General features: G+C 39.3%; 1 protein-coding gene across 1 annotated transcript in view; it reads left to right on the forward strand.

Moving 5' to 3' along the window:
- The window catches only part of thsd7aa (thrombospondin, type I, domain containing 7Aa), a 136,435-nt gene that overhangs the window by 40,541 nt on the left and 81,084 nt on the right, over positions 1-14,810 (forward strand). The gene's annotated exons all lie outside the window — the stretch shown is intronic.

The raw sequence follows: 14,810 nt of genomic DNA on the forward strand, positions 1-14,810 counted from the left end.
TATAGAGAACCCCAATCTTTTCTCATCTGTAGCTCATTGAAGAACTCTGATTTAGGCCTGAAATGTCACTGAATTTTAAATCATGTCAAGGCAGGTGATAAATCAGAGACACTCCACACTGAAGAAATGGCTGTTTTGTGTGTCATATCAGAGCCCCTGGGTGCTGTGTGGGTCATGTTGGTGTCTCCATGCAGGGAATCCCCTCGTATCATCGTCTCCACCCTGCTGTGCTCACCGAGCCGAGCAGCCCTCACCTCGACCTTGTGGGCAGACTGGGCTGCCCTGATGAATATTCAAAGCTTTTTTAGGAGGGGCTTAATGCTGATTCCGAGCAACGAAGGCACAGCATGCTCATTTTTGTGACCTTGTCGTACAGTGACTGATCATTAGTATTCTAGGCCCAGAGGATAGTCAGTTCTGTCTGCCTTGCGGTTGTCACTTATCATTTGTTTAACACCCTTATTCAAATTAAAAATTGCGTTTCATTTTTCTTTTTGGGAGCAGTTTACTCAAATTGGTGATTTCTTCTCTTGCCTTCTAACATCAGAATAACTGCTATCAGAAAATCCAGACAATTTGAAATAGATCCTAATATCTCCACCAAAAAAAGACTTGACTCTTTTAAACTTGCTACAATAGAGTGATTCAGGCCCACAGAAACATGACTTTTTAGCAATTACTTATTTATCAAGTTGAAACGATTTCCTCCGAGACAGGATAACTTTGCTTTTATTTCTAATAAAAGTCGTGGTCAGAGAAAAAAAACAGTATTTGCTTAGCCTACTGGGTGAATTGATGTTCCTCTCTAATGTTTGTGAATACAGCATTATTAAATGAGTGCTAACCGATTTTTGTTACAGATGTTAGGGAGTACTATGTGGGAAAAAAAGTTGTGTGAAGCATTTTATATCTCCAGAGGGAGCTGTCTGAAGTCTGAAATTATTTCATTTGAGTCAGCGACATTGGATAAAGGAGTACTTGCCTTGTTCAAGTTAACATCATGAATATGTCGTTTCATCACATACTGCAATACTTACAGTCTGCTTCTTGAAGCCATGTTGCTTTACTTCCAGACACTATTTAAATCACACTGCGGCATCCTGGTGAACTGAGCCGGTGCAGCCATGTAGCCTTTTAGTCAAAGCAACTAAAACATTCTCATCCCTAGTCGTCGCGTATTGCCGCTTTGTCAGTGGACTTTTGCGTCTACATATTATGCTCTAGGTAGCATCTGCTGTTGACAGTCCGGGATGCTGCAACTAGTGCCAGGACATCAACAAAAGCACATGTTTAGGATTAGGCAACAAGAGCATGGGTGGCTAGGTTTAAGCAACTAAAGCACAAGTAACATTTAGGAAAAAGAAAAAAAAAACATTACACCTTGGATCTACATTGAAATAGGAAGTGAACACTCTCCGGCTCTGTACATGATGTTGTAACCGGCAGTGTTTCAACCTGACGCTGTCAATGCAGCACAACATACAACAGCGACAGGTTCTGTCGAGCCATCTTATCAACTGATGCTGTCCATCCATGTGTCACACAGCTGCGCCAGGTGCTGTCTGGCCAGCTAGTGGCGTATCATAAAAGATGGCTTTTGACATTGGTATCTTATGCTGAAATCACTGATAAAGCGCCAGTATGTGATAACTTTGGATTGGGAATGGGCTGGATCAACTGTAACTAAGGGAGGAGGGACTTAGGATCAGTCAATTAAAGCATATGAAAACACACACAGACACTTTTTTTTTTTTTAAATTTATTTAAATTTAGAAATTATAGTCTACAGCCCAAATCTGAGGACAGGACTTTTTCTGACAATGTTATCATATTACAAGTGCAATTTCATGACATCTGCTTCCAGGGTTGGTACATCCTGGCTTCTGTATCAGAATTTTGATGTGTGGTCTTGACACCAATGGACAGGCTTTACGTTGCAAAGTTGTGGATTGCAGTTCTGTTTAGCCCTCTTGGCATGACGTATCATCTTGTTGATTTAATCTCCACCTTGAAGTTAAATCCTTATTCACATCTGATGCAGAGATGCTTATTCTTAATCTGCTGCTGCTGATCCCACTGTCTAATCTTCAGTCTTGCATTGCTTGAATCTCCATTTTTATTTGAATTTCTTCTGTATCAACTCTCCTTAGGATATAATGAAACCTAAATTTTCACCCTGGCATTTTTGGTCCGCTTGTAAAGAACAATAACAAAATCAGCTAATTGTCATCAACAGATTAGTAAACTCCCAAGTCTGACTTAAGCTGTATTAATGTCTTTGTGGACCTGATCATCCCTGGCTTCGGTTCCCAAACAGATTTTCCTAGATTTAATCTCATCTGTTCGGGCTTTGCTGTGACATCGTCTCTACTGTCCCTAGGGTCAATAGTGAGGACAGGGATAAATCTGGTGCTCATGAAATAATTGAAAATAAATCAGATTCTGGTTAAAGATTTCGTAAAATCTGAACAATGTGCTTTTATAAGATACAAGTAATTTTTACAAGTTAACAAGATAAAGATAAGAGTGAGTACACTCTGGCGAAAAATATTTGATTTACATGGTCTTCAGATAACCTTACGATCAAAAAGTTGGAATAATGAAGTATTTTTTGTATCTGTATCATACTGTATCCAATCGAATGGAATCACGGAAGTTAGTGCATCCACGGCGAATGTTGTATTTTCATCATTAATGATTTAAGGTAAATGAAGCTGGAGCCGCTTAATACCAGCAACTACATTTTTAAAACGTATTTAATCAGTCTCTTCTGCGAATTTGGTGCAGACTTTATTTTGGAATGATGTTCAAGTACTGCTTAGACAGAGATGGGGGGTATTTTGGGGCAGCCTGTTATTGCATCCCACTGGTAAAGGGGCTTAAAGTAGTGCAGCCACCCGGGTGTGTTATCACCACCACTACTGATTGGAGCCAGAAGGGATAAATATCGTTGACTGCAGAGTCACAAGACCTTGGAGTGAATGCTGATTAAACCCTTTCCCAAGATATTAGCAGGTGTTTTTTGTGCAGTGGGAATGGGGCCATGGCATTGCTATAGATAGACATAAGTATCGTAATACTAGTGTCAATCTCTCCCTCATAGTGAGAGAAAAAAGTGTCTTTTCCTGAATGTTGTACTATTCCTTTCAATGGATTGTTGGTGTTCTGAAAATTGTGACTTTTACCACATAAGCTACAAAATATGATGCCTCTGTTGTGCATTGGCATTTCCTTGGGGGGAAAAAAAGAAGATTTTAGCTGTTTTATTTTTACCTCTAAATTGTTAACCAGGTCAAAACGGCTCACAAGGCATAAAAATAATACATAAATAAAATGTGTGCATTTTAGGTTGCTGTTTTCCTGTGATGCCTCATGTGTCTCTCAGTAAGCAGGCATCCCCATCCACCAGCCAAATCCACCCTCCTTCAATCCTTTGTCTCATCTCACCTCACTCCCAGTGACATTTAAGCAACTTCCCCTCCAAATCCCCCCACCGCCATCATCCCCACCACCCTTTGTTCCCTACCAGTCTGCAGAAGATCTGCCTTTTTAAATTGCACATGACTGTCTTTACCCTGCCTCTCTCATACAGCTTTAAATTCCCTCCTCTTCAGTTCACCTTCTTGGACATTAAAAACTGGATTTAATAATACTGATATCATAATATGCTAATATTTTTGCCCAATATGAACCTTTTATTAAGCTTTTATTAGGTTCAAACCAGAGTAGCATGGACCTCCATTCACTGAATGCTGGTATTAATGTTTTAATAACCTAAAGGGTGTACCATGAAGCAAGTTTAACAGAGCCAGGCTTTCTTTATCTCAGCTGGCCCAACAAAGCCTAACGCCTCAGTTAGAGATAACGAGTACAACAACACTAATATTCAACTTGCTTGTTAACAAAAGGCTTTCATCCTGACAGTTCATGTATGTTACCATAAAAGGGGACTTGTGGGGCGTCATTTGACTCTTCGACTGCAGAAAATGAACCTGCTTACACCAAAATATGAAAAACAAATATTCTAGCAAAAAGCAGTGCTGTTGCTTCAAATAAGGCAAAAGAGGAGTGCTGGCAGAAAGTTAGGTTACTAATTGTGTAAACTCACAAGTTAATATATTTATTTTACCACTCTCTATATTTTTAAGTTGTCATCGCATATTCTGCGACTCTAAAACTTCTGCTCTAACTTTTTTTTTTCTGGATGCATGTAAGTTCCCGCAGCAGCATGATGTATACATTCTGCTGTACTATAATTACACAGCTTCATTCAGTGGCATTTCTATGTAATGTTTAAGCTCAACAAGTTTGCATTTTTAACCTATTCCCTCAACTGTGAATCTTTGTCAATCATAGATTCATTTTTGACTATAAAGTGAAGCTATTTCTAAAGAAATTGTTTAGTGAAAGGTGCTTTTTAGCTGATTTCAGCTGAATCCATGAACAATAATTGGTCCCAACCAAGTTAGCCTATCAGCTGAAGGTACCATGGCGAGAGTCAGGTTAAAAGAGAGCCACCTTAGTGACATCTAAAACTCTCTCCATAAACAACATATCTCAGTAATTCACAAAGTTGCTTCATGCCTTATCCCTCTTACCCCCAATACTGATTTATGGTGATCATCATACAAAGATAGTCATGGACATGACAAAGGTTATAGAAAAAAGTACTCCCACACTCATGCTCGCTGATTTGATTTGGTCTTCCCCCTTGTGTTATATATGTTTTTTTAGTCAAAATTTTTCTGTTGTTGTTGTTGCTGCTCACAACAGAAGGCTGATGGTGTGCTGGCATACAGATACATGTAATTATGTGTAATGTGAACCTTTATTTGCATGAGATACGTTCGATACACAGATTGACGGTTTGCAAATTTTTAGATTTTAGGCTTCCAGTGATTTATATTTATTGAGCTCATAAATAGTTAATGCATGCTAAAACAAGCTGTATAGAGAGGAGTGACAGGATCATTTCCCCATACCTTTGTTCTTCCCAGAGTTTTTGTGTCAATAGAATTGTGAGTCCAGAGCAATAACTTCTTGGATTTTCAGTTTGAGAGTCTGCCATTTGTGGACTTTTCTGTTATGATTGCTCAATGATGGTAGGTGTCACTGTGTATGCTGGCCACCTAGTTATACCAAACTAAAAATGTAAAAACAAGTACATGAATCTGAATATTCTGAATAGCAGACAAGTACTTATTTTAAAGGATAATTCCAATAATTTCTTATTAGTAATAACACTGGGCACATCCCTTGCATTCTGGAGATTTCGGAAACAGCCACATCAATAAAATTTAAGGATGTGGAACTCATTTGAAAGAGCGATAAAAGGCAAACAGTAAAATGATCACCCGAACTGTTTGTTGTAGACATTAATTACAGTTCACAGAGCCACTTCCAAATTCAATTTTGACAAGCTGCACTTATTGAAGTTGTGCTATTACTGATATTTCCGTGCTCATTTTCAGTGTTTCCTACAAATAAATTGGATAAACAGCTTGTTTCTATCCTGTCTTATAATCATGTTTCTGCCTTCATCAGATTTTGTTGTGTCATTGTGTTCCAAAATCTAAGCAAATACTTAGATGAGAGCACTGTTAACTTTTTAAGCTACATCAAGGATGTCTTTTGCTGAATCCCTTCTCTTCATCATGTCTATGAGTGCAAGCAGATGTAGTGCTATAAGGTTCCTTCCCATTTATTCCAGTAAAAGCTGTTGTCACAAGAATAGTTCTCCAGGTTTCTTTGTAATTTGCATGCACTTTGGGCCCCCCAAAAAATGTCTTTTGGGTGAACCGGCAAGCTCCTCATATTATACATATTTATCCACACCTTAGGATTTATCTCCAATGTCAACTTTAGTGCCTGCTAGGCTGTTCTAACAAATTGTTAGCACATTTCCTTACGAAAAGTAATGCACCCAAATTCGTATATATCCCACATATTTTGAGAAGCTGAAATCACGTGACCAATGCGCTGACATGAGTAAACAAGGAAGCAGTCCTGAGGCAGGTTTTGGTGGTGGATGGGTCGCAGAAACTTTACGTTTTAGTCAATTTAAGGTATGTCCTTGCAAAGTTTCTTTTCCCAAACCTAACCACAATAACTTTTATTGCCTAACCTCTAGCCTCTGTAAGTATACATTAATTGTGTTACTGTTAAGGACATGACATCATTCCTGTGGTGCTGATTTGTAGGATATCATAAAAACTGTTCTATGAGAATACATCATGCCAGCGCAGGAAATATGTTGTCCCTTGTGCAGTGTATCAGAATCCTGACCATGGACGACGGTCCTTCAGTAAATTTAACCAACTGCTCTAGCATGATCTTACTGTGGATGCCACCCACAGATTGTAAAAATAAATGGTGTTGAATGGTATTGAATTTAATTTGAAGTTTTCAAACAGGGTTCCAACTGTCCTGAAAAAACCTGGAAAAGTCATTTCACAGCCTTGTTTTACAGGCCTGGAAAAGTCATGTAATTTTGTTCTATGTAATGAAATGAATTTTGACAGTAATCTTCTGAAAGATAACCTTCTGCTTAAAGTAGCATGCTGGTGAATTTGTTTTTTGTAGATTAGGTGTTCACATAAGGTAGCTTTAATGTACGTCAGCTTAGGGCTGTACAATATGTGGCTTCACCATCGTCATTGCAAATAGTCGCATCAAAAGACGTGCAATGTCATGTAAGGCAAATTTCTATGGAAATCTTGCACGGTTCTCAATTTCCAGGACTAATACCGGCCAAGCCTTATCGTTCAAAATGACGTTGTGTGTGTGATGTAGCATGATGGCACTTGTTATGGGAAGTGAGACTCCAGCATGTGTGTAGAAAAGTACAATAACTGAGCCTGCAAGTGCCGCAGACACAGTGAAGTGGATGCTTTTACAAATGGAAGCTTTAGTATTTGTCCATGAAAAGTCATGGAAGGGAAATTTAGTTCATTAACGTGTGGGAATTCTTTTAAAATTTGATAAATCACATGACTTTCAATGGAGACTTTGCCCCTATGGACCAAAATCACCTCACAACACCCTTGCACTGGGGTTTGATTATATTTGACCCCCTTTTATTTTGAGCTGTGTTGCAGTAGCACATTGTTGGAAGAGCTTTTTGCACGCAATTTGTATGATTATGTTAAAATGACGGGTGGGAAAGCGGGTAGAGCAGCGCATGGACTGAAGCCACAGTTGGCATTTCCTGTGTTGAGTCTCGTAATCAGATCAGGATGAGTGGATTAGTGCCAGTCCTGCCTGCAAAGCTGGTGTCTACAGCCTCAGCCACCAACCACATAAACACCCCCTGGCTCAAACTCTCTTCTTCTGTCAATCGTTTTTCTTTCACCACCCCCAATCCTTTCTCCCTCGTCCTCAGGGAGTGTACTTTGCCATGTTTCCCCAGCCAAATCCAATCATGTTAGCCTCTCCACTCCCTGGTCCTGGCTGACTAATGCCTTTTCATCTAAAGGGCACATTTCGCGAAAGAGTCACCCTACTATCTCCTCTCTGATGCCATTCGTCCTTTTCCTCTCCACCAAGTCACTATGTGTCTTCTCCTCCTCCTTTTCCTCCCTTGGGGCTGCCATTTCTCACTGAAAAGCCTTTTCAGATCAACCTCAGCACAGCCGGGCCCTCAGGTAGCTTGATAAGGTCGGCGGCCACTCAAAGCATGGTGGTTCTTCATATTTCCCCCATTGCTCAGAGATCATCCATCAACATGGCACCAGAAAACTGTATTCTTCCCTTTTTCTGTCCAAATATACCGAAACAACAGCCTAAATTCACCTTGAGGGCATTTTTATCAGCAGCTGTTATTCATTTTAAGATACACAGCATGCGGATTAATTAATATTTCACAGTTCTTTAGTGCTGCTTCACGTCATTTATTTCTGCAACAGCTGGTTAAAAAGGCAGGTGCAGGTTAATTTAATTTCAGAAGAATGGGTGCTTTTTATGGGCAGGATATCTCTTGGTCACAGTGCCTGTGCTTACTGTTATAACAAAAAGTCCCTGTCCCCTGCAGACGCACACTTGACGCCTGCCAAAATAAAGAACAAAAGAGAAATTCTTGACATCTCGGAGCTAGCAGTTTTTAGGGTGGGGTTGTAGGGGAAGGAGAAGGGGTAGGATGGGAGGTGGGTGGCCAGTTGCTACCATTAGGGAAAACAAACAGGGAGAAATTGTTTTCAGTGGAGCTCAAGCTGTCACAGCGGGCATAGTCAGTTGGTGTGTTAATGGCGAGCGGGCCTGCAGAGAAGGGTTAGAGCAATAGTTGGGGCCTCAAATAGGATATTATTACATGTACTTATCACCAAGGAAATGTGTTTGCTGCGGTTTTGCTTTATCTAATCTGAACCACTTGACATTTTTACCTTGTGGTGGCGTGATCTGCAGAATATTACTATACCAACCTCGTGTAACCAAGGGAATTGATTTCCAGCAAATGGTCACACAGTTGGACTCTGAACTCATCAAGTATTGCAACAACTGCATTTACAGAGGAATTAGTTTGAAGCCCGGTGTGTCATATAAACACTACTGGGTGCCTTTAGCATCTAGATCACACGCCCAAGAGCATGACATAGCATCAGTATTTGACAACCTAGGGATTATAATTGGTTGAATAAACACATATATGAACTGGAAATCATAAATACCACCAAAAGCTTGATAATTATAAGGTGATAGTTATAAAGGCTTCACTGTCCTTGCACAATGTATCAACTCCTGTATAGAGTAGTCTGCATAGCTTCTTGTAACCTGAGACCATGTTTGTTGGTATTTATAATATTGACTGGCAGCAGAACAAGTTCAGAAATATCTCATGTAGATCAATATTGGCTGAAACATTTAGTAGCAGAGAGCAGGGCAGGTGTTTGGCGCCTGTTTCCAGCTTGTTTGTGTTTCAGGAATGCTAATGTAGCAGGAGCAGCCGCATGGTTAGCATGGCAGAGACAGCCTTTCCCTCTGTGGACCACACCATCTCTGTAAAACAAACCAGTATTTAACTCTGCTGTGATGTGGTGGTTTATGTGATTGCTTTCTTTATGAATATCAATTAGTAATCATAACAGTGGTATATGTGTGTTTTCTTCTGTGGCTATGAGTGTTGTGAGTGGGCAGCAGTGTGTAATTAAGCCTTTTGAAAACGCTTGAGATAAATGTGCTCTCATGTCTCTCCAGTCACTCTGGCATATTCAGTCAGATAACTAGCATCTGTTTTCTGCTCGAGTAGTGCTGTAGCTTGAAATAGACTTTCATGTGTCTGTATATGTGTGCGCCCCACCTCTGAAGTGTTATGCTTTTTGTTGACGGTATAGGTAGCAGGCCGATGAGTCACAGTGAGTTGGTAAACATGCTGCCCTCGGCTCGTCTTCTAGGTTAGCCAGAAATTATATCAGCTGTGTTAACAACTCATTTTAAACAAATCTCCAGCTCAATCATATGATGGCTACAGTGTTGCTGGTGAAATTCATTGAAACTTTTCAGTCTGAGATTGCCTTAAAGCTCATTTAAAAAAGGACAAAGCTTGGTAACTTGTCTTTAAAAGGTCAATTCAAAAAAATCACCTACACTTGCACAAAAACACCCACTCATAAAATCGGAACTATCTGATCGCAGTGTTTTTTTGTTGTTGTCTTTTTTGAGAACTTTATGCAAATTGCATCTGCTTTGCACTTAACCTACTTTGTGTTTATCCGGCAAGCATTCTTGACATTTTTCAGGGCCCAAAGTTGAAAACATTCAACTCTGAGCAGAAAAACTATGTAAGCCCTGAAAGACAAATTGAAAAGTTTATCTCCTACATAGGAAATAAACTTAAGTTTGACCAACATTGCTTGCATTTTTTTTGCCTCCCAGGGCTTCTATAATGCTGTGTTCACACTACGAGCGACACGGCAACAGGATCCAATTCATTTTCACTGGAAGCCAATGGTATTACACTACAAACTAATGTCCAACCCTTGACGCTGCTGACGGGTGTGACACACTACAAACAAAAGTTGAGCTTCTCTCAACTTTTTTGTGTCAGGCAATCATATGGTTTGTTGATAGCTGTGTTATTGTTCTGTGTTATTTAGCTTAGTTAACTGACGCTTTGCTAGCTTTTTGTAAATTTTAGTGCACACAGGGATGCAAAGGAGCTCAGACAATGATCGTAAGCAAAGACTTCTTTATGACCAAACTCAAATTTTAGATGAGGCTAGTGATTTGTGGAAAGTAGCAGAGTAGCCACACTTCAACAGCAACTCTGCGATAGCTTGGCATACTGTTGCTGTGTTGGTTGTAGTGTGAATGCAGCTTAAATAACTCAAATTTAAGGAACTCTTCCATTAGATCTCAAAAACACATTAAGTGAGGTTAGTAGTTGTTTTTCATCACATTAGAGAAAGGGCAACATGGCTTTCTGTGTCACTATAATCTCTCTCTCAAAGTGTTTGAGATTATTTATTTAACTTTTAATCTGGTGGTTAACTCCATTCAGAACTCTCAGACAGATTAGAAAATTCCCATTCACAATAAGCTTCTGTTTCAGTGAGACATCTGCTTGATACTAATGTTATCAGTTGTCCTGTTTTGGTCTTAGAGCTTCTTTCAAGAGATCTGAAAGTCTTTCCATATGACAGCATGTAACACTTTTTTCCTGTCATTTCAAATTTTTATTCTAAGCCAGTTATTTAAAATGACTATATTTCTCAGGAAAACAAGAGGTTACATATCAGTGGTATACTTGTAGTGAAGTATATTCATCAGGCATTGAGTGTTATCTCTAACAGTGACTCTAACAGTGGTATTTCTGCATTCTGTATTTCTGTTCTGTTTGATAGCAGCAGAATGATTTGCCCTTTACTTACATTTACAGAAACTGCCTGCAAATCTTTTGTTCATCAGTGTTGGACAATTGCTCCAAATCTATGGAGCTCTGCAGCAGCAGGAGTTCCCACTAATTACACCAGAGTTCATGCCAAGACAGCTTTTCCCTCTTGATTGCATACATACTAGATTTTTACACAGCTTGAAATTGTCTTTCTTCTCTCTGTGTTTCTACTATATAGTCCTGCTTCCTGCTTCAGTGTTTGGAAACATAATTATCCCCACAGCTGAACATCATTCTTTGTCTATAAGAATTTCAAAAATATAAACACAGGCAGCTGCTGGTCATAAAAATGCCCCTCTTCAAATTCTGACCTGGGCAAATGATAATAATACAAAAAAAAAAACTTACAAGTCAGTACCATCTGCTCATGTTTTGCTTCAGGTCTGAGTTGGAATATCCAGAGCCAAACACTGCATTTAACAAGCAGCAGTGTGCTCTGTACTGCTGTAGTGAAGCTGTTTTCCATGTAGCAGCACGACACCCCAAATGAGCCGTGTAATGTCCCTCCCTGAAAGGGATGGCTTCGCTATTCTGACAGGCCTTATGAAAGATGCATGAACGCTGGTTCTTTTGAGCCTCTGGTGCCTCTCCATACCTTTATCTAATATACCCAGCAAATTGTAGCAATGTCATTATTCTCACTAGGCTCTCGGGTTACAAACTAAACACCACGTATAGTCTTTGGATTAATCATACAGTTCGGATTAGCTGCTTTTGTTTATAAACTGTAATGCTTCATGAAGCCTTCACAATGTAAAGTCCGCATCTTACAAATTGACTAAATCCAGTCATGTTGTTTCAAAGGCCGATACTCGAGAATCCCATATATGCATCTGTTTTCATGCTATACCTTCCATCAAGCTGGCAGGGGGCCTTTGGTGACCCCAGGACAAAACAGACCACTTTCCTGTCATTTCCGCACAAGGTCTTCTTTTGATCATGGCGTCTGCAGATCAAAGACCAGAGGCTCTCTGCCAGAGTTGAAATACAGCTAATCTGAAAGCAGTTCACCCTGAAACAGACAGGGAAGGTGGTTAAGATGGCAGCAGACAGTGGAATATGATGACATGAAACGCTGTTCCCCACAAGGGAGGCAAACTGAACAATAATGCGGATATATTTGAAACAGGATTTTGTTTCCATTTGGGCTTTTGGGTATTTTATTTTTCAGCTTTGTCGTCCTCTGTGACCACGAAACAGTAAAAAAGGTTAAATATCTTGCTTTCCTACTCTTCTGATTGATGAACAAATTTGTGCAATATCGTCATGATCTGGTAGAGGGCGGGGCTGAATGGAAGGCATATTTTGCAAGCAAATGTTTGTATTTCTGTCTTCTATACTACCCAAGGCTGATTTTAATTTAGAAGCTGCTGCCTTACAGACCATCAGTCAGATCAGTATTTTATACCCACACTGTACTTTTTTAGCTGAAATTGTCAAGTCTGGAAGTAGCATAAGGACTTCTACAGAGAGCCCCTTTTCCTGTATGCCGCTGTCAGGCTAGTTACTTTTCCACTACTTCGGTGACCCAATGCAATCTCAGTGAAGATAAATGAGCATCTACAACAGCACCATAAAGACTCAGCTGTACCTGACTCAGAATTATGTCAGTCAGACGAGATTTGGCCTTAAAATACGAATACTCGATGATTCATCTTGATTTTCTATATAAAGTTTTACAGATTAAATTAAGACAATCACATTCATGTAATTTAGTAAACAAGCTAACAACGATAACAACAGATTGCAAATGCACAACAACATTTTTTTACTGACACTAGATATCAAACAAAAGCTAGAGACAGTGTTGTATAAAGTTTCTGTGCCTTTTCTGGTAATGACTTCAGCCTTCTGGTTGGCCAACGTGGCCATACAGTAGAGGTTATATAGGCACCTGTTGCTTTGATGTGTTCACTTGACATCGCTTGACAGCCTTTGTTGTGTTTTGATGTGGACAGAGATTTTTTTTCAAATGCCATTGGTGTGTGTGGGAGGAGGAGGAGTAAACCATAGGAGGAAGAAATGTGTTTTTAAAAATATCCGTGTATATTTTTAATCATGGCATAATAGCAAATTTGTAAACTAGCAACAAAAAAAAAACCCTGTCAGCTTCAATTATGTTTTACAAGCTTAGCAGCATGTGCAATACCAAATACTTAATAACTGTTTGTTTGAAGTTGTAGTTTCACTTTAGCTATACTAAACTTCTTAACCTGGTGTGAAACATCATTCTTCCAGGTTTTGTGTGAACTAGATGTGATCAATCAATGAATAACAAAATAATTTAGCACCTCTTGTCAAAGTAACCCTGTCAGACACTGAGATGCATCATCTCTCCTTGTTTCATCAAAATCTTATAAATTGTTCATGGTGGAATGAAGAGGAAAAGAAGGAACGATGATGAAATCAGCAAAATGAGAGCGCAAGAAAGATACAGCTGCACAAAATCATACTGAAAGCATGAGAGTGGCAGAAAGGACGATGAAGAATAACAGAGACAGAGAGGCTGAAGAGAGATGATAAGTGAGTTAGGTCTGCAGTGATATCAGTGTCATATTGCTTTCCCTTGAGCCTGTAAGGCTTGGTAATTCTAATGTTGTGAAAGCTGCCAGGACTGTGTAATGCGCACAGAGAGGCACCGCGGCCTGGCTAAGACGATTTAGGGCCATTAGGGTCATTAGGTTGCTTAAGTCTGTGTGAGGAATCCGCTGAAGAATATGGGGCCTTGAGATGGTACAGTGCTCCAATTTGGAAATGTAGTATTCAGCAAAGAAAACAGCATACCTGTGCGAATGTGGCAAATGTGTCATGTTAACTGTCAGTGTTTGGAGGTATTTGTAGACACTACACGTAGCAATGCTGATGCAACTACATAATGTTCCACATGAGAAATGTTCCACAAAGTGCACAAAATCAGTAGATTTAGGAAATCAAAATGATTGAAAAAAAAAAGGGAAACTTCCTAGGTATTAAAAGGCCATTTCTTTGTTGTTGTGTTTTTTTTTTTTAATTAATTTTTGTGTGTGTTCTTTTCTTTTTGGGGGGATTTTCTGTGCTTTTTACTAATTTCTTGGTAATTTTAAGTGTCAAAGTGTTAATATTAATTTTTTCTTCACCTGAACAGTGCTATCACACTTGGTGCCCTAGGCAAGCTTCCCTTTCAACCTTTTTCCAAAAATGGTTTTAAAGGTCTTATAACACTACCCTGACCTCAGGACATTTATTATTCTAGCCACATTTACATCAGCCTTCATCCCATTATATGACCTGTCCACATTCTCATATTCTACATCAGTTTTCAGCTGCCATTCCCGATATATATGTGTTTGTCCCCCTGGAGTTTGTTGATTGTGCTCCGGACCTCACATTGCCAGATATTGTTTGCTGAACATGGGTACCAATGCAGGCCCTAGGGCAGTTGGGCAACTTATTTTAATTTATGTGTGAGAGATATCTTCACAAACCAAGCAAATAGTCAGATACAGTATGTAGTGTGCTGTAGGCGACCGTTGGTCTGAGCAGAGAACTTTTGCTTCTTATTGTTTGCCTTAAATTTAAGCACACAAAATTTGCATTGGAATTGTGGTTCAGACCTGATTTGCAATGACTCCAATGTCCAATGACAATGTATATTGACGCTTTATGCCTGACACCTGAGCAAACTCTGTCGACAGAGGACCATATGGTATGGCCGAAAGCTTTTTTATTCCTTCATTCTGATAATGATTGTGAAAAATAAAAAAAAAGATTAAAAGTTTTACATTTAGGGAAAAAACATATGCAGTTTCATATACAGCATATGTTGTTTACATATGCAATCCAAAAGCAGCACAATGGGTCAACGACTGCATTATATAAACAATGTATGTAAATGAAACCAAAACCAGTACAAATTCAAACATAAAAGAAATTATTCAATAATTTT

This window comes from Plectropomus leopardus, chromosome 18 (genome assembly GCF_008729295.1).
Source record: "Plectropomus leopardus isolate mb chromosome 18, YSFRI_Pleo_2.0, whole genome shotgun sequence".
Lineage (NCBI taxonomy): Eukaryota > Metazoa > Chordata > Actinopteri > Perciformes > Serranidae > Plectropomus > Plectropomus leopardus.